The sequence below is a fragment of the Phaseolus vulgaris genome, chromosome 10, assembly GCF_000499845.2.
Source record: "Phaseolus vulgaris cultivar G19833 chromosome 10, P. vulgaris v2.0, whole genome shotgun sequence".
Classification (NCBI taxonomy): Eukaryota; Viridiplantae; Streptophyta; class Magnoliopsida; order Fabales; family Fabaceae; genus Phaseolus; species Phaseolus vulgaris.
In genome coordinates this window covers 7,821,532-7,845,222 of record NC_023750.2, presented here as the reverse complement: position 1 = coordinate 7,845,222, position 23,691 = coordinate 7,821,532, and the positions used below count along the sequence as shown (strand labels likewise).

The 23,691-nt window shown below is 36.3% G+C and overlaps 1 pseudogene; it reads left to right on the top strand.

The window, feature by feature from the left end:
• The first annotated feature begins 8,126 nt into the window (after nt 1–8,126).
• LOC137813663 (GDSL esterase/lipase At5g33370-like) lies at nt 8,127–8,944 on the top strand (annotated as a pseudogene).
• The last annotated feature ends 14,747 nt before the right edge of the window (nt 8,945–23,691 follow it).

Genomic DNA, 23,691 nt, shown 5'->3' with positions numbered 1-23,691 from the left:
TCTTCATGAAATTAATCAAAACCACGTGTTAAAAGAAATCATTATTATACTCAACAAGCGAAGCGAAGAGGTTTTGATTTTTCTATAATAGGAAAATAGGCATTGCAAGTACTAAACACCATTATGTTTTATTAATAAAAAAAATATAAACCGGTGTTCTAATACTTATACATAATAAAATAGAAACTAACAATTTTATCAGGAAAGAATAAATAAATAAAATGAGACTCTTCGAGAATGTTACAACCCTTAAACAAACATCCCAAATCAATCTTCTTGATACCCAACCAACTAGGGATCCAACAGACACTACAAAACTCCAACATTAAACATACCTCTCCACGACGTTGGACCTCCACACGTAAGTTTGAAGTCTTTTTTAATTAAATACTTGCAGGTATGTGTTGATTACTTAGTAGTTTAGGATTTGGGGAAACTTCTTTTAGTGGATATTTGAAGAGAATAGTCATAGATTTGGAGTTGCCAAAAATTACGTCGAAAAAACTTCAAATGACCATAACTTTTGAGAGAGAAGTCAGATGAAAACGCGCAAAAAATGAAAGTTGCTCGAAACGAGGTAACGAATCCATTGTTTACTCTTTTTTTTTTAAGTATTATTTAGGTATTTTAAGGTTTTAGTTCTCATACTTTCATTTGTAAAAAAATTCTGAAATTTTGTATGATGTTTCCTAGTATAAATTAGAGATTTATCAAACCATTATCATTATATTACATTCACAAATTTATTACTCATACATTACATTACATAATGTTATGTGTTATAACATTTTAATCTTATTATTTCAATGCTTATTCTGGATATAACATGTTGAGTCGGATGGGAAGTGCAAATGCAAAGAAGCTCACTTGGATGCACCTTAAGGTAACGATGTATTACACTTTAGGATATATGAATTATTACAATGACATAGAACTTTTTCATATATTTGTAAAACATTTTGTAGAATGTTATATGTACTAATGTATTGTATGTAGACTTTCATATTGTATTATTGTTATGGAAATTAGGTATTTTATGCAGGATAGAGTATATATATATATATATAATAATAAATATTCTTTTAAAAAAATACGCTTATAACGACGGTTCTAGTTTGAAACTGTCTTTAAAAGCCTATTTTTAGGGTTATAACGACGATTCCAATTTAGAACAGCCGTTATAAATGCATTTTTTTCATTTATTTTGATAGAACAACAACAGTTTTTTCATATGTCGTTAATGTGATTTTATAACGACGATTCCAGAACTGTCGTTATAAAAACCTGATTTATACAATTACTAAGAAAACAAAACCATTAAGACTTATCATAACCTACCAATTAGAAACCAACTCCATTTAACATGTAGTAACTTAAGGCACCCAAGAAAACAAGCAAGCATCTCAGTCCCATCCAACTAAAACTAAAACTAAAGGCCTAAAGAATTAAAGACTCTTTATAAAATACATACAAGTCAGAGAATCAAGACACCAATCAGAAAAAGAAAAATAAATAGAAGTCACTTTAGTAGTTATCCAAGACCAAACATTTAGTTGAATCAAACCATCTCTCTCTTATAGAGTATGAGAAAGAGATTTATGTTTAAGTCAGAACCATGCATTGTATACAGGTTACAAAAGGCCTAAAAAATCTATTGTGCAGGAGAATATTTGTGAGAGTACAAGTGTTTTTTTATCAACAAAGAATAAATAAAATAGAATGAGACACTTTAGGGATGCCCCAACCCTTATACAAAAAATGGCCAAAATCAAATTACTTAACGACTAACCAAAATTGAAAGTACAAGTGTGGAGAGACTAGAGAAAAAAATATACTTAGAAAGTGAATAAAAACCTAAGTCGTTGCTTAAAAAAACTACTTGAAAAAGTTGTTTGGAGAATGATAATTGTAATCCATTGTGATTAATAGAACTCAAAGATTTTCCAAAATTAGAACATTAGTTTATGTGATTTAAATGAATAAATATAAAAATATTTGGTTAATTTTTTCTTTTCTTCAATCTTCAATTTAAAAATGTTTTTAAAACAATTGTTTTATCATAAAACAAACAAGAAAAGGTTTTTAAGAACATTCAACATCCTTTCTTATGTAAATTATGAAACATAGATTGATTTCATTATAGAGATGTATACAATTCTCTAGAGGTTGTTAAAACATAATTTTCCATAATTTTAACCTTGTTTTCTTGTCAAACTAGTTTTGCTTTTGAAAAGAAAAGGTAACTGCTGGCAGCCACGCCAAATGGAATCTTATCATTGCAAGTGAATTTTTTTATTTAAAGTTTTTAAATATATGTAGCATTTGGTAAGATCTAGAGGATTAAAATAATCAACTGATTTTAGGTATTATATAAACTATAAAATAAGAAGCTGATCTTCCGAATGGTTAATGCGTTTTATTAAAAAGACAATATCAAGCCTTATAATATTATTCTTTGCTCACAAAGCAACATAGATGTTGAAACTTTTATAAGGAAATAAAGTATTTATTTCTTTATATGAATCATGATGCATGAAACATATGTTCAATAACATTATAAAATTATTCCTTGCATGCGTGCAAGAATGTTAAATTAACATGCATGGAAGACTAGTCAACGGCAAGAAATTGTAAAATAAACATTCATTTCGTCACAAGACTTAGGGAAATCATAAGGAGGCAATGTTTGACCATTAGTATTTTAATAAACATAATCTGCATAAGAATTTTTTTTTCTTATTTTTTTTTTAAGATTTTTTTTTTGCCTAAATTTACAGTGATTACAAGAAAACCATAAAACAGAAATCAATTTTAAAAACCAAAATTAATTAATTGAAATAGTGACTAAATTAGAGACAATTTTAGAAATTAAAAAATAATTTGGTTTCTAAATTAGTTTCTATTATTGTTAAATAGTTTCTAAATTGGTATCTAATTAACTACCAAGATTTTAACTACCAATTATTTAGATTCTAACTTTGGTAGCAAAAACTTTTGTAACTAATTAGTTACTAATTTAAAAACCATTTGACAATAATATAAACTAATTTGAAAAAAAAATTAATTTCTAAAATGATCTCTAATTTAGTCACTATAACAATTAATTATTTTTTGTCTTAAAAATTAATTTTTATTTTATTATTTTTTAGGAGGTATTATGCTTTTGAATTTGTTTTTATTAAATTTTAATTTTATACGTAGTCAACCAAATACTTGGGTTCTTCATAATTCTTTTAGACGAGAGAGAAAAAGTTTTATACCTTTTCCACAGTTTTGCGGCGTGAAAAATAACAAATTCAGTTATTTAATATAAAAAACATTATACATGATGACTTAGGTTGGATCTTCATTTCTGAATTGTATATTAAAAACATATTTCATTTTATTAGTGAATACAACCTTTAGTTACGTAGAAGAGCAGGATGAGAGCATTTCTCAATATCTCAATTTACTACGAAAAAAATATTGAATTAACTTTTAAATATTAATTTCGAAAAAATTGTAACACTATTAAAATTGATTTAACCGATTTTAAAACCATGTAAATAGTTAATTTAAAAAATAAGTTAAAAGATGTAAAATTATTTTAAATGATTTAATTATTGATAAAGTTGACTTAGTCAACTCTAAGTTGATACTAACTATTTTAAATATTTTTAATAAATAAATATTTTATCAGATTAATGTTGGTTAAGTTGATACTAATAGAGTCGGTCTAGTCAATTTTAAAATGATAGTAACTATTTTAATTTTTTTAATAAATAAAAATATTTATGTTAGTATCATACTAGTGTTAACTACACTAAGGCAGAACAATGCACTACTACTAAGGAGAGTGCAAAATTCTTATGCCTACAAGAGACAAAAACTAATATCTTGTCAGATTTCATATGCTTTTCATTATGGGGAGTTAGTAATGTCGGATGGATACATAATACATCTGCAAATGGTGTTGAAAATATATTGTCTATGTGGCACAAAGAAGCGTTCTACTACGATAATCATGTATATAGAAATTTTTGGCCAGCACCTCAAGTCAAGAATCAGATGTACAGTGATCAACGTTTACGTTTCATGCAACTTGAATGACAAAGTTGTTTTATGAGAGGATTTGACGAAACTTATAAGCGCACATCAAAATTGTGTATGGTGCTTATGTGAGGATTTCAATCTTGTTATAGAAGTGTAAATGAAAGGAAAGGTGTTAGAGATAGGGGCAACCAAAAGAATGAAATAAGCGGCTTTAATAGCTTTATTGAAAGGAACTTTCTGATGGACTTACCTATTGTTGGCAAGAAGTACACTTGGTTTAAAGCAAATGGTTCAGTTAAGAGAAAACTCGATAGAGTGCTTGTATCGAATGAGTGGTTTAAAAAATGGCCAATGTGTAAGCAATATGTTCAACTGAGAGTAGTTTCAGACCACTGCACTATAGTGTTAAAATCTATGGTTAAAGATTAGTGCCCAAAACCCTTCAGGACCATTGACGCTTGGCTTTGGAGCCCAGGTTCAAGGAGGTGGTGAAGAACAAATGGAATTCCTACTCTGTACAGGGAAACAGTATATCCAAACTTAAGGATAAGTTCAAACTTCTTAAGACTGACCTTAAAGAATGGAATCATGATGTGTTTGGGTGCTTGGACATAAAAAAGAAGTGGATTCTGAAAGATATTGAGGCTTTAGATATTCAAGATGATAACAACAATCTCGAGGAAGATGATAAGCTAAAACGAATGGAGCTTATAAGCCAGCTAAGGGTGACTGATAAAAAGCTTGACTCCCTTTTAAAGCAAAAAGCTAGAGTTAATTGGTTTAAGCATGGCGATTCCAATTCCAAATATTATCACTCTGTAATTAGATGTAGAAGACTTCGTAATGAGTTCAAGGGACTTGAGGTAGGAAATCAATGGAGTGAGGATCCTGAAGTGGTACGAAGGGAGGCCAAAAAGTTGTTTGAAGAGAGATTTGTAGCTACACAAGATTTTGGGGTTAATTTCGAAATTGTGGATTCAAGACTCTTTCGATGGAGGACAACTCTAGGTTGGTCACCAAAATTACAGAGGAAGAAGTAAAGGAAGTGGTTTAGCAATGTGAAGGATTTAAAAGCCCAAGCCCAAATGGGTTTAATTTTAATTTCATCAAGAATTTTTGGGAGACTCTTAAAAATGATATTGTGGAGGCTATACATCACTTTGAAGAAACGGGTTGCATTCCGAAGGGCTGTAATGCTTCTTTTATAGCCCTAATTCCTAAAGTGAGTGATCCCATAAAGCTTGACCAATATAGACCTATCTCTCTAGTAGGTGCTATTTATAAAATTATAACCAAGGTTTTATCTGGTCGTATCAAGAATGTTATCCCTGCAGTTATTAATGAAGGTCAATCGACATTCTTGAAAGATAGAGGGATGTTAGATAGCGTCCTTGTGGCCAAGAGGTTGTTGAGGGGCCAAGGAGAGGTGGGAGGAGTGGATTGTGCTTGAAGGTAGACTATGAAAAGGCGTACGACTCGGTAAGATGAGATTTCTTGTTGGATATGCTGCATATATTGGATTTTCACAGTAAATAGATTGGTTGGGTAAGAGGCTGCTTGGAGTCGGCGTCAGTGTCAGTGTTGGTTAATAAACGAAGGAATTCAGACCATCGAGAGGGTTGAGGCAGGGAGATCCCTTAGCATTGTTTCTCTTTCTTATTGTAGTAGAAGGATTACCTGGTCTAGTAAGACAAGAAACCAAGGCTAGCATGCTTAAAGGTGTAAAGGTGGGGATGAAGGAGGTTGAATCTTATGTATTACAGTTTGTTGACGACACAATCTTCATATGTGAGGATTCCTATACTAATTTCATCACAATTAAAGTTATTCTTAGGTGTTACGAGCTTACATATGGGCTGAAAATCAACTTCCATAAGTTAAAGTTGTGAGGCATAAATGTTGAAAGGAATTCCCTTGAAGTCTATGCAAAATCTTTAAACTACTTTATTATGAGTATACCCTTCAAATACTTAGGGTTAGAAGTAGGAGGAAACCCAAGGAACAAGATTTTTTGGGAACCAGTTTTGAGAAAATAAGTGCTAAACTTAGTGCTTGGAAGGGGAGATTCTTGTAATTGGAGGGAATAATTTGCTTAATTAAATCCATATTTACAACCTTACCCCTTTTCTATTTGTCCTTCCTTAAAGCTCTGACATTGGTGTGCCAAAGAATCATCAGTACCAAAGGAGTTTCTTGTGGGACTGGGTAAGAGAGAACAAATCTATAACTTGGGTAAGCTGGGAGAATGTATGCAAACCCTTGGAGGAAGATGGGTGGGGGATTAAAGATATCAGGAAGTTGGATTAAGCTCTTCTGGCCAAATGGAAATGGCAGTTGGTGAGTGATGAACAAAGGAGGTGGAAAGATATACTAATCTCAAAATATGGTTTGGTTCTAGGTTGAAACCAGCCATAATTGAAATCCCAATCTTGGTGGTGGAGAGATTTATCTAAAATGTGGCGAGGGGGGAGGCGAGGGATGGTTCCAAGAAACATTAGGTTGGAAAGTTGGATGTGGGGACAAAGCTAGATTCTGAGAGGATGCTTGGATCGGTAGGATTAAACTCATTAATCTCTTCCCTAGGCTATACTCCTTTTCTATGGATCAAGGGCTAATAGTGGGTGAGGTAAGAGGATGGGAAGAAACAGTCTGGCATTAGCGGCATAGGTGCAGGCGGGTCAGGTTTGAATGAGAATATGTACAAGAAGAAGAAATGCTAAGGTATATTTCTAAGGGTGATCTGAAGAGGGAGGTAAAGGACCTTCAAGTATGGGGAGGGAATGATACAGGGAAGTTCTCTGTAAAATCTACTTGTAGGTGTTTGGCTAATCACGTCACTGGCTCGCCTAATGACATTTTCAAACAGCTTTGGCAGGCTAAAGCATTGCCAAATGTTTTGACTATCGATTGGAAGATCTTGTTGGATGGAATGCCAACACGAACTAGCTTAATCAGGAGAGGAGTGTTACTTAGTTCAATCTCTTGTGTGCATTGCTCAGAGTCGAAAGAATACTCACAACACTTGTTCATAGAGTGTACTATCGCATAACGTGTGTGGTATCTCTGCTTTAGATGGATAAACATCTTGTATGTCCAATATAAGGATGTCAAGAGTAACTTTGAGAGCTTTCATCTAGTACATATGAATAAAAGTCAGGATTTGGTTTGGAAATGCATGTGGGAGACTATTGTGAGGGGTATTTGGGATCAAAGAAATACTATCATCTTTAAAATAGGAGTACCAGATGCGGAAGAAATATTTCATACGACACAACTCAAATCATGGTTATGTATGAAACACAAGTTGCGGTCTTTCAATTAAGCATTCTTTGATTGACACTTGAACCCTGGCCAATGCCTTAAAAGTTATCAGTAATTGGAAGGGGAAGTCTAGATGGATGATTACACGCTTTTTGACAAGGGTGGTTAGGTAGGAGTATAAAGTAGTTGGATGCAATTGATGTGGAGAAGGAGGGCCTGGTATTTAGGAGGGTCTTGTTGATGGTGTCCATGGTACACAACAAGCCAACTGATATGTGGAGGTTCAAAGATTTTATAAAATGAAGTTGTCTTGTATAGGTTGTAGTGGAGGGGTGGCGCTGTCATATTGCTCTGAACTAAGTAGTGTAAGGCACGCGGTCTGCATATTTATGTATTCAGAAAGAGTCATAATTATGCAGGGACTTAAGTTGAAGGTGTTGGACCTTGTTTCAGGGTCTGCATAGTTATACAATTTAATTTGAGCCTTTTATATAGGGATCCTTATGTTGTTATCCACAAAGGGTTGTAGGAAACATGACAAAGGGGCTTTGCTAGGCATTGTAGGAACTTGGTTTGGAGATGTTGTATAAAAACACTGAACTTGTTAGGATGCTACACAAAGGAGGATTGTGGTCTTTGTCAGAAGATCTAAAGGATGTTGGATGGTTAGATGAAGAAGAAAGGGTAGATATATAGCAGAGAATATGCTCTGAGGTCTTGGATGTTGTTATGTTCTGCATAATTATGAAGTAAAGATTGCAATGATGCAACAGATAACAACACACATGCATAATTTTGGAGTGTTAGAATCTTCTTTGTATAGTAGGTAGAGCATGCTACTAGTAAAGTTGTTTATTGCTCGTGCTAATGGCCCTCATTACGGAATTGACTACCCAACTCATAGACCAATTGGGTGCTTCTCTAAGGGATTCAATATTCCTGACTTTATTAGTCAAAAACTTGGTGCTGAGTCTACAATGTCATACTCGAGCCCAAACTTAACAAGAGAGAATCTATTAGTTGGTGCAAATTTTGCTTAATCATACAGGAGATCACTTTATGAACATAATTAAAATGCATAAACAATTGGAGAGTTTAAAAGAGTACCAACAAGGAATGAGTGCTCTAATTGGTATCTGGAAAACCATGATGAATCAAACTTTAATTCTCATCATTGTAGGTGGGAATGACTTTGTAAACAATTACCTACTTATGAATTCTTCTGCAAGGTCTCGTCAATATCCACTCCCAGACTATGTCAACTTTCTCATTTCTCGCTACAGAAGGCACTTACAAAAGCTGTATGATTTAGGAGGTAGACGAGTTCTTGTGACAGGGACAAGACCAATAGTTTGTGCACCTGCAAAATTGGTTATGCGTTGCAAAAATGGAGAATGTTCTCCTGAGCTACAACGTGTTGCAGCATTGTACAACCCTCAGTTGGAACAACGATAGTTGAGCTCAACAACAAAATGGCACTGTCATTTTCACTGCTGCAAATACAACACTGATGCGCAATGACTTCATCACCAATCCCAAAGATTATGGGACCCTTACGTTGTTATCCACAAGGAGTTGCAAGCAACGTGAAAAAGGGGCTTTGTTAGGAATTGTAGGAACTTGGTTTGGAGATGCTAAATGGAAATGCTGAACATGTTGGGATGCTACACAAAGTTGGATTGTGGTCTCTATCATAAGGTTTTAAGGATGTTGGATGGTTGGATGAAGAAGAAAGGGTAGTTGTACAACAGGGGATATGTTTTGAGGTCTTAGAAGAAGGTGTGAGATGTTCTTATGCTCTGCATAATTATGCAGAGCAGATTGCAATGATGGAGCAGATGACAACACGAATGCATAATTTTGGAGTGTTCGAATCTTCTCTGTATAGTAGGCTAAGCATGCTACTAGTCAAGTTGTTTTAGTTACAAACCTAAGCTTTTTCATCTGTTTTTTGTTTGTTAATTAGATAATAGAGTAGCTTTTGGTACTTGTATAAGGGTTGGGACACCCCTAAAGTGTCCCCTATAATTTATTTAATCTTTGTTGATAAAAAAAATTCATCTATATATGGAGTCAAATATATGTTTTTGAGTCATCCATCCATGTTAGTAAGTATTAATTGTTGCATCTACATCTTCATGGTCTTAGACTTTTTAATGGATTGAGACTTAACAAATACATATACTTCTGACTTCTCTTATACTCTATACTCAATTTATCAATAATCCTAAAGGAATGAATTTATTGGTTAAATGTAATTATTAAAATATTAATATTTATAATCAAAATAAAAATATGACTTGTATTTCCCATAATTGTATGACTAGTTAAACATGGATTCCCCCGATTTCCAAGCAAATGGTAAGAACTCATCAACTCCTTTTTCATAGTCTTGATTAATGTGACGTACATTCATCCAAATTTTATCTATAACTATATACACTATAAACTTCATTGTCATTAATCGTGCAATGTAATTTTCACTTTTGTAATTGAAGGTGGAGTCCTACCATTCATAAAAATAATTTTCATAATTCTTTAACATGTATAAATTAATTCTATTATCTTAAACTTGACAAACTTTGACAACATTTTGCATTGGTCTCCAAAATACACAAAATAAAAGCGGTGGACTACAATGCACCACTTCAAGCATGCACCCAAAGAACAACACAAAATACTTTAAACCAAAGTTCCATCAAATGTAAGTTTAGACTTAAAATACGCATAATAATAAATTCTAAAAAAAATCCAAATTTTACAAACTAATAGTGGCTAGCAACAATGCTTACAAGGTACAAAAAATTGCAAATGGAGATGACATACAACGAGTCACAAAGAAAAAGAAATAGTGGTGACAAAGCATGAGAATGAAGGAATATAATGATGGCATGAAATTAAAATGGACAACCAACATAAAAAAGTTTATCAAAATTAGAATATTAAAATTTTAGGTTAAACAACATAATTCAAACTTCATACATTGCCCTAAATAGTGAAAAAGTAATACAAAGGAGAATCTAGGGTTTACATTAAACTCTAATGCAAATAAGAATTTATAAATTTTGGAGATATATGGACTTCAGAGAGTCATTCTTAATAGAAGTGAATATAATCATCTAAGGATTAAAATATGAAATAAAATAGAAATATCTATTATGTTAGTAATGAGTAAGCACTTGAAACTACATTCCAACAATCAAAGAAATAATGTTGTGCATAACTGTTATTTGGAGTTTATGTAATCAAAAAAATAATGTTGTATTTAGAAATAGGAAAACCAATATAAAAAATATGTTTACAAGTGATAGTATGGGCATGGATGTTAAGCATAAAACTATGAAAGCTAGATTCTTTTCCTCTTATTGGTACATATGCCCAATACTGTGCATAAAATCTATGAAGTAATACGATAAAAGAGGATATAACTATATAATAATATTTAGGATATATGTCAAAAGCAGAATTTGATATAGAGAAATCATCTTCATTTCAAACTTCGAAAGAGTGTACTCTTACGAGTGCTTACTTGTAGATTGCAATGTGTAAAAGATACACATAATGAATGGTATAACATATGGATGGTGTAACATTTATTTGTATATATAATTTGGATAGAGAAATAACAATGACAAATACCAATTGGAGGGTAGTAATCTAGTGTAATAGATTAGGCAAATGAGATGTAGGTAGGAGTGGAAGTATAAATGGATTTAGACATGATTAATTTAGATAATTCAAAGAGATAACAAGAAAAAGGAAATAATGGAGACATGCATTTTATGGTGGGTAATAGGAATATGTATGTAATTAGTATACTGGTTTAGGTTAACTTCAGTCACGAGATTATTATTCTCATATGAGATTAAATAGGTTGTGATGTAGGTTCGAGTCTAGAGCATTAACAAGAGAAATAAGGATGTATGAGGAATAAGGATGGAGGAGTAAATGAAAATGTGAATTATGTGTGTTGTGTATTGTGTATTGTGCGTCATACAAGTAAAAAGGACAAGCTAACCAAATCAAAAGAACAATCACTACTGTAAAAATAGCATTTAATGACAATTAAAAATGACATATGAAGACGGTTTTGGAATCGTTGTTAATCCAAGTGTTGTTAGAAATAGGCCTTTTCGACGACGGACATCACCATCGTTGATAAAATCATTTTAACGTATTAAAAAACGTCATTATAAATAATTAACAATGAGTAGTGTCAAATTTGTCGTTGAAATAAATAGAAAAACACTTTTAACGACGATTGGTAGCATAATTAACAGTATATGACGATGATGGTTACAACTATTGTTAAAATGTGACACAAGAGAGACTTTTAACGACAATTGTTATCTGGAAACGTCGTTAAAACTCTTGATTCTTTTTTACAATGGACATTGTCTGGTCATCGTTAGTTTGAAGCTTATATCGACATTTTTGTTTAATATTCATTATTTTTATGGGTTTTCTAAAATTTACGACTATTTATTGTTATTCTCACATCATCTTACATATGTACAAAAATTCGAAATAATGTTACTATATATTGTAACTAAATTTAAATATCAAAAACTCAATTAAACATCATAGTTTAAACAATATATAAAAATATGGAGAGAAGAACTTAAAAGTTATATAAATAAAGCTAGAGACTAGATATGAGGTTGTTAATAGTGAAAAAGAAAACGTTGCTTCAAAGAATTAGGTGATAAGATGAAGTAGTGGTTGAGTATAAAAAATTAATAGAGTATAGTATGTAAATATCCATTTATAATATATTAATTTATTGGTGAATTTTTTTATATAGTTTTTTTATATAGATTGATCTAAATACCTCATATATAATTGATTTATTTTTTGTCAAAAAAAATCAAATCATAAAGGTACTAGTTTTTTATGTGGATTTCACTCATATTTTTTCAACTAATTTATTTATTTTATCCATTTTAGAATTTCACATCCATTATTCCAACACTCTTTCAGAACTTAAAACTTATATAATTAAACAAGTACTTACTTCCTTCGTTTATTTTTTGGTACATTATTTCTTTCATTTTAAGCATGGTCAAAATCATTACTATAAAATTATTACATGCATTCGTGCAAAATTTAAATTAATCTTTAGTCACATGCACGTAAGACTAGTCAATGACAAAACTTTGTAAATAAACATTCTTTTTTTTCATTAGACCATACTTGACTTTTTTTGGATCTTTGAAAAATAATTAGACCATGTTTGACTTATACTGTTTTAACAAACACGATTTTCATAAGAAAATATTTTTTAATATAGTTTATTACATTACATAATTATGGACAAGATAAATAACAGAAATTATATTATGCTTTATTATATATGCTTTAAATATTTTATTGAATTCCTAGTTTTACTAAGATATACCATATTTTATTTTTATTTGTGTGGTTTAATAACATTATTTTTATTCAAAACAAAACAAAAAAGTTCATGTAAGATAACTGTTTGTATGATAATATTATATATATATATATATATATATATATTCTATGCATTATTTTTTAAGCAGTGATATATGAACAACTGACAGGTGGGCTGCGCTTGTATACAACCTGCTTAGGTGGCAAATTTGATGACATGGCAAAGATAATTTTGTCCTTTTGTTAAAAAAAAATCAGCGTTTTTTCGAAAGCTTCTTTTCGTCATTTATCGAGCGGTGTTGGGTTTTGGGAGATTCTTGCGCCTTCAAATCGGTGGGAGATTGAGCCTTCAATCTGGGTTCACATTTGGTGTGCGTGCGATTTGGGGGATTCTTTGGAGGTTAGTTTTCGTTTAGGTTTAGGATTTTATTGAATTATAGTAGCTATGTAGATTCTTATTTGAGTTTTGATTTTATGGGTTATTTAGGGTTCCGTTTTGGGTTTTGATTTTAGGGTATTGTTTTGGGTTTTGATTTTAGGGTTTTGTTTTGGGTTATCCTATTCGATGCATGTAAAGTATGGTAAAAATAGTAATGTGAATGGCAATAGTGATGGTGGTAAAAACGAGGGACATGTGGTTTTCATGTTTAAGTTTGAGAATGACGAGGTGGGATGTGGGAGTGCGAATGGGAAGGAGGTGGATGTTGTGTGGTCTAGTGGGGAGTGGAAGAATGGAAAGAGTTAGTCGTCTTCTTTGTTGTCAGTTTCTTCTTGTGTTGGTCTTTTAGAGGGAGTTCCTCTGTCATGGAATGGTCAAGCATGGAGGAGAATGAATTGGTGGTTCCTTTTGGTGGTCCCTTCAACTGGGTGGGGCCTTCTCTCATTGGCGATGACCGCCCTTGCGATCCCTGACTCGCGAGGAGTGATCGCGCCTCCCTCTTCTTCTTCAACTTGGGCTACCTGGGAGCCCCCCACCGCAGCATCCTCCATCCTCTGAGCGCCATGTATCTCCCTGACCACTGATCGCTCTTCGCGCACGCCTGGTGGTGGTTTCATGGTGACGTGGCACACACTTCTCTTTTGCTTCAAGCTGTTCTCATAACAGCGTCTTGCCTCAGCCTGATCCGACTTGATGGTTATCACGGTCCCCTCCATCGACGGCAGCTTCAACTTCATGTGCCTCGTCGATGGTATTGCGCCCAACCTATTGAGTGTTGGTCTCCCCAACAAGACTTTGTACGCAGAAGGGGCGTTCACCACCAGGTACTTTATCTTTTCAGTGCGGGCTGTCGTTCCGTCAGTGAACGTTTTCCTCAGCTCGATGTATCCCCGCACCTCTACCTGATCTCCTGCAAAACCGTAGAGACACCCGGTATACGGTCTTAGCTGATCAGGGGACAACTGTAACTTGTTGAATGTTGGCCAGAACATGACGTCTGTCGAGCTTCCTTGATCTACGAGTACTCTATGCACTCGTCTTCCCGCTGTGATGAGAGAAATGACCACAGGGTCGTTGTCGTGCGGGACAACGTCCCGTAGATCAGCTTTCCTGAAGATAATGTCCACTTCAGGGTAGTGACTCTCATTTACCACATCTACCGCCATCACCGATCGAGCGTATCTCCTTCTCTGTGAAGCTGTGCATCCCCCACCAGAGAAGCCTCCTGCGATCGTCTGCACTTCCCCATGCACAGGGACTTCATGCTGCTGTTCTCCAGTTTGGGATCCTGACGCACGATCACCCTGCGGCTCACGCAGGTAATCTGCTAGAAAACCAGACTTCACCAACTCTGCCAGTTGGTGTCCCAGTGCCAAACAGGAGTGAAGTGTATGGCCAAAGGCCTGGTGAAACTCGCACCATTCATTCTTCTTCCTTCCAAGTACCTTATCTGTCTTCTCTGGTACTCGTAGTCTTGCTGCTACAGCAGGAAGGGCGATGAGATCCGCCAATCCTACCATGAAGTTGTATCTCGGCGGTGCGTTATTCTCCCTTGCACGACCCCTGCTCTGATCTTTGCCCGGTGCATAGGGACGAGGTTTTTCCCGCACCTTCTTCCCTTCTTTGGCCTCATGCACCCTTGCTTGCTGTGGCTTTCCTTGCCCTCCACGCGGTCTTGGTGGTGCAGCACTTCCCCTCTTCTCAGAAACCTCTGTTTCTGCCACTATGTGCGCCACCGCCCGTCGTCGGATCTCTGCAAAGGTGCTGGGATGGCTCCTGATGAGGGACTCGCTGAAGGGGCCAGGCAGTACTCCCTTCTTAAACGCGTGCACCAGCATATCTTCATCTTTGCTGGGCAATCTAACCACTTGTGCCCCAAAACGGTTGAGGTAGTCCTTCAGCGACTCACCTTGGTATTGACGCACGTCGAATAAGTCGTATAACACCACTGCCGGTGCTTTGTTGATGATATATTGCTCAGTGAAGAGCTTTGAAAACTGAGAGAAAGACATGATATGTCCTTCTGGTAAACTCACGAACCACTCCATGGCGATTCCGCTCAACGTGCTCATGAACATCTTGCAGTACACAGCGTCTGAGCCCCCAGACAACATCATCTGGGTGTGGAACGCCGTCAGATGCGCCTCCGGGTCTTCTACCCCCTTGAACGATGCCTTCACCCCCACCAGGTTGGGAGGCACCATGGTTCCCATGATCTCAGGGGAGAATGGCATGGGGAATGCTCTTGGAGGTGAGGGCTGCCTAGACACCCTTTCGTCAACAATGCGTTCCCTCTGCGCCTGCAGCGTCCTTCTCAACTCTTCGTTGACGCGATTCAGCTCGTCGTTCCTGCTTTGCGACGCAGCCAACTCCATCTGCATCCTTTCTTGTTCAACTTTCGACGCTGCGGCGTTATCCTGCAGCGTGCGCACCATTTCCAGGACCTGCGCCATTGTCACAGCTCCTTCGTCAGCAGATGGCGCAGGTGATGGTTGTCTGTTCCTAGGCATCTTTCTCTATCAAAGAGACTGATAAAACTCTGGTGAGCTTCAAAAACTGTGGTGTATATGGGACAACAATTCACTTGGGCCCCACGGTGGGCGCCAAATGATCCTGCCGGCAACTCGAACGTGGAGGAATCGCTCTGTAGCACACTCTGTCCCATCTACGCGACTGCGTTTTCTACAGAATCACCCTCAGAACCTTCTCTTGGATCTCCAAACGTGACCTGCAAAACACACAGACGGCGCCTCTAGCGGTCGTTTGCACTCCGACGATCAAGTTAGTCCACAGAACCACCAAATGAGAAAACTAGCAGTGTGTGTGAAAAACTCTTGCTTTCTGTTTTTTTCGTATCCCCCTTCTCTCCCTGATTCCTTCTTTTTATCTCTCTCTCTCTGTTTTCTGGGCATAACAGAATTCTGTTATGCTTTTCTGGCATGTGTCAGAACCCTGTTATGCTTTTCGGAGACAGTGTACCTGCAGAATCAGAGAGTGTGGGTGTCTGTGCGTGTCCGCGTGTCTCTGCGCTGGGCTGCGCCTGTCTGTACCCTTAATGGTACGGAGTGCACTTTTGTCTGGACCGCACCCCTCTCAGATGGTGACACGTGGAGGCCTGCAACTCACATCTAACCACACACGTGTCACTTACTGGAAGGGCTCTAGCACTTCTCTTTGTGTGCCTAAGTTACGCCCTTGCAGAGTAACTTAGGATATTTCTCTCATCTGGGTAAGTCGCATACTCTTAGGAGAACGTCGGGTGATGTGATTCCAATAGCCACATAGAACAAGATTCTTGACTTTTTAGGAATCACCTTGAGCTGGAAAATATAGAGGCACTTTTCTTAGAGTTGGATCATTGTTCTAAGACAAGAACTCACCAATAACTAGTACCAAATCCCAAACTCATTTGGATGAACCAAATATTGTCAAATTGAATCAACAAAGAGATTAAAACTGGAATTGACCGAACAGAATTGAACAAATGATCAAATGAACCGAACCAAAACAGAAATGAAAAACAGAAACAGAACATAGTGCTGGAAAAAATAGAAAAACCGAAACTGAAAAACTCAAGAACACAAAGCAACATGAACAATTGAAGAAGAAGAAAGGAAGGAGAAGAGAATGCTCATGAAGATGGAAGGAGGATGGATGATCTCGCCACTAGAAGTGTGGAATGCTCCTAGATGAGAGTGATGCCGCCACTTGAGGACTCCATTGATCCATCAAGATAAGACTAGAGAAGAAGGCTCCAAAAGCTCTCCAAAGGTCACTCAAAATTTGAGTAGAGTTTTCTTAGATTAATTCCAATCTGAAAAATACAAAGGGAGCACCTCTATTTATAGCCTAAGGTGCTGAAATATAAGCTACACAAATTCAAAAAACTCCCTCCCAAAAAGCTTCTAGAATTTGCGCCTAAAACAAAGCATGAGGAAGGTGTGACCTCTTCCTTCACTTTGGCACCTCCTTTTCTACTCCTACACCTATCTACTAACACCCCCCCTAAGACTTCTAACTAAAGACTAAAAGATGCTTTAACAATAGAGGTTTCTAATGTTTCCCTCTAAGCACCTTTCTAAACAATATTTATTTAATACTTGGCCTTGCCCTTCATGGGATGGACTTTGGGCTTTTGTGGGCTTTGGCCTTCTTGGGCTTGGGCTTGGGCTTTATCTTTTGCAAAGATTAACAAGTAAAACTTTAAATATGAAGGCGAATGATCTTGTTCTTCATTATAAAAAGCCACCTTTAGTTGATTCTCATCATACTCCCCGAGTTGGAGAGAATTCGCCCACGAATTCTGAATCCCTGCATATAACAAAGTCAGTTTACTTTTACAATCAAAAGTGTAAGAATAAGGAATACATGACTTAGCAGATGGAACCAAAGGGATTGCAGAAAAGGAGGTCCTACAATTCGACCAAGTTGGAAAAATGTGTTTGGGAATGATGATATTTTTGGGAAAAAGACCTCTTAAATGGTGAAACCCATTAGGAGGTATGAAAAAATCATCCCTAACATATTTTAACTAATGTGGTGTTGAAATAGGAACCTTGGGTAATGAAAAAGATAAAGAAGAAGAAGACCTTGGAGGGTCCATTTGAGGTATAGCACGAGTCAACATGATGGATTTAGAGGAGAAAATGGTGTGACTCGGTGTAGTACTTACTTCTTTTTCTTTCTCATTTTCTCTTTTAGTTTTCATTTTTATTTGGTCCTCATGAACCTCTTTGGGAGAGAGGGGTTTTAATATAACTTTGCGCCCTAGGAAGGAAAAAGACATTGTATTGGATAGGCCATCATGTAAAACATGTCTATCATATTGCCAAGGCCTTCCTAAAAGAAGATGAGAAGCTTCCATGGGCACAACATCACATAAAACCTCATCTTTATACTTTCCTATTTCAAAGTTAATGAGGACTTGTTTATTCACCATGATTTCACCTACTTCACTAAGCCATTGTAATTTGTAGGGCTTGGTATGAGAGATAGTGGGTAAGGCTAACTTCTCCACAACTCTTGTACTAGCCACATTAGTGCAACTTCCCCCATCAATAATCAAGGAACATAACTTGTTGTTGATAAGACATCGGGTGTGAAAAATATTTTCTCTTTGAGTATCATTCAAAGATTTTGGAATTGTGCCCAACATACGTCTTACCATCAATAAGTCACCTTCACAAGGACTTTCACTCTCATTTTCACTTGATGGTCTAGAAGGTGAAGAATGCCTAGGTGAATTGGAATCATGCTCACTAACTACAATGCCTGCATGCATGTACATACTTCGTTTAGAAGGGCAATTAGCAGCAATGTGACCATATCCCAAACATTTAAAACACTTTTGACTAGACGATTTAATTGGGGATTTAGGCCTAGAAGTAGATGGCGTAGGATCCTTGGGTTTGAAAGAAGAATCTTTGGAAGGATGTTTAGAAAAAGAATTTTTGTTTCTCCAAGACTTGGAGTAGTATCCATCATTGGAAGCATTTTTGAAAGAGTTTTTCTTAGCAAGTTGGGCTTCCACCTTCATTGCAAGATGAACTAAAGAGCCCAATGATGAATACTCTTGTAACTCAACAATGTCTTGAATATCCTTCCTAAGACCACTCACAAACCTAGCAATCATAGCTTCCTCACTTTCCTCTAATTCAATTTTAAGCACAAGCGTTTCTAGCTCTTTATAATATTCATCCACATTTAGCGTGCCTTGTGGAAACCGTTGGAGTCTCAACATGAGGTCTTTCCTAAAATGTGGGGGCACAAATCTAGCGCGCATTTGATCCTTTAAAGAGTTCCAAGAGTCCACGGGAGGACCCTTGTGATAGATAATGTCCTTTACAATTCCATGCCACCATTTCATGGCATAATCACTAAACTCTAGGGTGGCTAGCTTAAGCTTATGCTCATCTTGGATCTCATGGATCTCAAATATTTGTTCACACTTAGCCTCCCAATCTAAATATACATTAGGATCACTTGAGCCATTGAAACAAGGAAGCTTGACCGAAGGTAGCCTAGCCTTTGCATCTTGGTAGTAGCCATTGCCATAGTGAGGTCTCTCCCCTTGGTTGTGATGTCTATGTCCAAGGAATTGGGGTGGAGTTCTCCTTCTCCTATGGTCCTCTTCACGGCCTATGTCATTGGAAGAACCTCTTGTTGAAGGTCTATGTGAATGATGCCCATCATGGATAGAAGGAGATGGTCTAGCTTGTTGGACCTCCATCTTTTGCATTTTCTCTTCCAAGCGTCTAATAGTTCTTTGTGCTTCATGTAATTCACCAAGGATTGAAGCTTTGGAAGGAGAATTCTGCTTGTATGATGCATCACTTGAAAATCCAGCCATTTGTAATTAAAAACAGCAAACACATAAAAACAGCAAACAAGTTAAAAATTAGCAAAAACAGTGAGCTTTTGGCAATGAAACTGCCGAAGTGAACTAAGGCTGAAAAAGATATCACTCTCAAAGAAATAATGTTCTTGCACCAATCTGATCTTGAGGCCTTGGAATCCTCAAATGAAATATGTCAAAGCAAGCACACCAATCTTAAGAGCAAACCACCACAAAACCAAAGAAACAATAAAGACAAACAAGAAAAGGTATAAGCAAGGAAAGGTAATTGCAAAAGGAATACTATATGTAAGACAAACTCAAAGATTAAAGAATGAAAGACAATCAAGAAAATAAAGAACTCAATGAGAAAAGTAGGCACACAAAAGAATACCTAAGGAAAAGCACTAGAGTAGATGAAGAAAACAAAAAATTTAGCTACTGGAAAATTATTATTATTTTTTTTAAAATGCAAACTGTGCTTGATATTCACTGATTTAACTGGAACGTTGTAGAGCGAACTGGATTATGAAATTTATACCACAGAAACTTCAAGATGTTAACTCAAAAATGGCACTGGAATCAATTAAAAACAGTAAGCCAATTGAGAGAAATAAATTTTTTAAAATCACTGCCAGATTACCGTATTTTTTTCGGCAGGAATGTACACTTTTTTATTTTATTTATCATTTTTTTTGTACTTCATATTTTTGAATGATTCTTTTTTCTATTCTTTTCGAACACTTTGAATATCTCAAATCCAGAATTTCAGAATTTTAAAGTACGTAAATCAATTGCAATAAGGAAAAACAGTAAGCATTTTTTTCAGAAACAGAGGAATCCTAATAGGAATAAAAAAACAGGATGATGAACTAGCAAAGACATAATAGAAAATGATGTATTGGAACTTGTATAGGTCTAGAATACAAGTATGAACTCAATTCTTAAAAAAAAAATGCACAAAGGATCAACATCAATTCAGAAAATTATATGACACCAAAGCAAGAAACAATCAAAACAATAAAAGTACTACTAGAAGTAATGACATATATGGAATAACATGACTAAGACAAAACTTGACATGATTACAAAATTAAAAGACACATCACAAATTTTAACAACAAGTGAAAGGAAGCTTAAGGTAAACTCTAGGAAGGATAATGCCATTCCAAAAGAGCAACCATACTCATAAGAATTATGAGTGCCATAAACCTTTTCACAAGCACTTGGTGTAAAAGAAAAACAGCAAGAAAACTCAATTAAAATTCTAAAACAGAAACTTAAATTGCAAGAAATTAAAAAGAGCTCTTGAAATAAAGTGCACACAACTCAACAATTAAACAAGAAGAACCTAAGACTCATGATACCACATGATGTGATTCCAATAGCCACATAGAACAAGATTCTTGACATTTTTAGGAATCACCTTGAGCTGGAAAATATAGAGGCACTTTTCTTAGAGTTAGATCATTGTTCTAAGACAAGAACTCACCAATAACTAGTACCAAATCCCAAACTCATTTGGATTAACCAAATATTGTCAAATTGAATCAACAAAGAGATTAAAACTGGAATTGACCGAACAGAATTGAACAAATGATCAAATGAACCGAACCAAAACAGAAATTAAAAACAGAAAGAGAACATAGTGCTGGAAAAAATAGAAAAACCGAAACTGAAAAACTCAAGAACACAAAGCAACATGAACAATTGAAGAAGAAGAAAGGAAGGAGAAGAGAATGCTCATGAAGATGGAAGGAGGATGGATGATCTCGCCACTAGAAGTGTGGAATGCTTCTAGATGAGAGTGATGCCGCCACTTGAGGACTCCATTGATCCATCAAGATAAGACTAGATGATGTGATTCCAATAGCCACATATAACAAGATTCTTGACATTTTTAGGAATCACCTTGAGCTGGAAAATATAGAGGCACTTTTCTTAGAGTTGGATCATGGTTCTAAGACAAGAACTCACCAATTACTAGTACCAAATCCCAAACTCATTTGGATGAACCAAATATTGTCAAATTGAATCAACAAAGGAATTAAAATTGAAAAGACCGAACATAAATAAACCAATACTCAATTGAACCGAACAGAATTAAGAAACAAAACAGAATATAGGTGCTGGAAAATGGAAGAACCGAAACTAAAACAACTCAAAACACAAGGCAACATGAACAATTGAAGAAGAAGAAAGGAAGGAGAAGAGAATGCTCATGAAGATGGAAGGAGGATGGATGATCTCGCCACTAGAAGTGTGGAATGCTCCTAGATGAGAGTGATGCCGCCACTTGAGGACTCCATGGATCCATCAAGATAAGACTAGGGAAGAAGGCTCCAAAAGCTCTCCAAAGGTCACTCAAAATTTGAGTATAGTTTTCTTAGATTAATTCCAATCTGAATTTTACAAAGAGAGCACCTCTATATATAGCCTAAGGTGCTGAAAATGCAAGCTAAAACAATTCAAATTTCCCTCCCAAAGCTAGCTAAAACCGGCGCCTATTTCAAGCCATGAGGAAGGTGTGACTCCTTCCTTCACTTTGGCACCTCCTATTCTACTTCTACACCTATCTACTAACACACCCCCTAAAGCTCCTAACTAAAGCCTAAAAGATGCTATAACAAAAGAGGTTTCTAAAGTTTCCCTCTAAGCACCTTCAACTAAAGAAACTACAAAAAGAGAAAATAAATGTCCTCTAGCTCCCAAAGCTTTGAACATGCTTCTTGTAATCCTTTGAGGTGGACTTTGACCTCCATGGGCGTCCTCTATTTGTGCCTCCACCTCTTCTTGAGCTTGATGAGTGGCCTTCATGTTCTCTTGAGCTTGATCTCCATCACTAGAGAAGAAGGCTCCAAAAGCTCTCCAAAGGTCACTCAAAATTTGAGTAGAGTTTTCTTAGATTAATTCCAATCTGAAAAATACAAAGAGAGCACCTCTATTTATAGCCTAAGGTGCTGAAATATAAGCTACACAAATTCAAAAAACTCCCTCCCAAAAAGCTTCTAGAATTTGCGCCTAAAACAAAGCATGAGGAAGGTGTGACCTCTTCCTTCACTTTGGCACCTCCTTTTCTACTCCTACACCTATCTACTAACACCCCCCCCCCCCCCCTCCCTAAGACTCCTAACTAAAGACTAAAAGATGCTTTAACAATAGAGGTTTCTAATGTTTCCCTCTAAGCACCTTTCTAAACAATATTTATTTAATACTTGGCCTTGCCCTTCATGGGATGGACTTTGGGCTTTTGTGGGCTTTGGCCTTCTTGGGCTTGGGCTTGGGCTTTATCTTTTGCAAAGATTAACAAGTAAAACTTTAAATATGAAGGCGAATGATCTTGTTCTTCATTATAAAAAGCCACCTTTAGTTGATTCTCATCATCGGGTGTGGCTGGTCTAGGCACACTCACCAGACGTTGCTCTCTGCGTATACAGCTTACCCTTCACGATGTCACGCACGTAATGGGTTGAGGGGATCACGAATCACTGACTGGTTTACTAGTTCCCTCAGGCCACCCTCGTGCATGATTCCCTGAGGTGTGCTCATGCGAGATCCATGCGTAACGCTCTCGCTGGGAACCTCAGTCCCAATTTAACTGCGTGTAACACGAGACCCCGATGACAATACACCCGATGACTGATCAGTGTTTATTTGCTTCTCGCGTTCTGCCTTCAGGCGTTAGTCTGAGAACTGATATGTTGGTGGCCACTTGGCTACTGACCACCGATCACCATTCTGGATGATCTGTCCCCCGACCTCTCTGCCGCCTGATCTGTCGGTGGTCACTTGGTTACTGACCACCGATCACCGCTCTTGGCGATCGTCTCCCTGACCTCTCTGCCACCTGGTCCACGTGTCACCCTACGAGTGGTCCACGTGGTTCTCTGCTGCTGACGTCATCGACTACCGATGACCGATCGGATCAAATGCAAAGTCAATTATTACTATTTTATTCTCTGAACAATATATAGATATAGGAACCTTTAAAAAAATGTTTGTCCCATGATCCCATCCAAATTGTCTTATGCTTAACTTTTTATATCAGAATACCATTAAGATTAAGGCCTTTACAATTTGTAATGGTAAAATTTAACATGCATTAGGCACATGCAAGTGCATGGATTTCCTAAATATCATCCAAAACTGAAGGCTTGTTATATTACCTTGAACTCGTCAAATTCGATAACACCATTTCCATCAACATGTACTTCATTCCATACATCTTGTA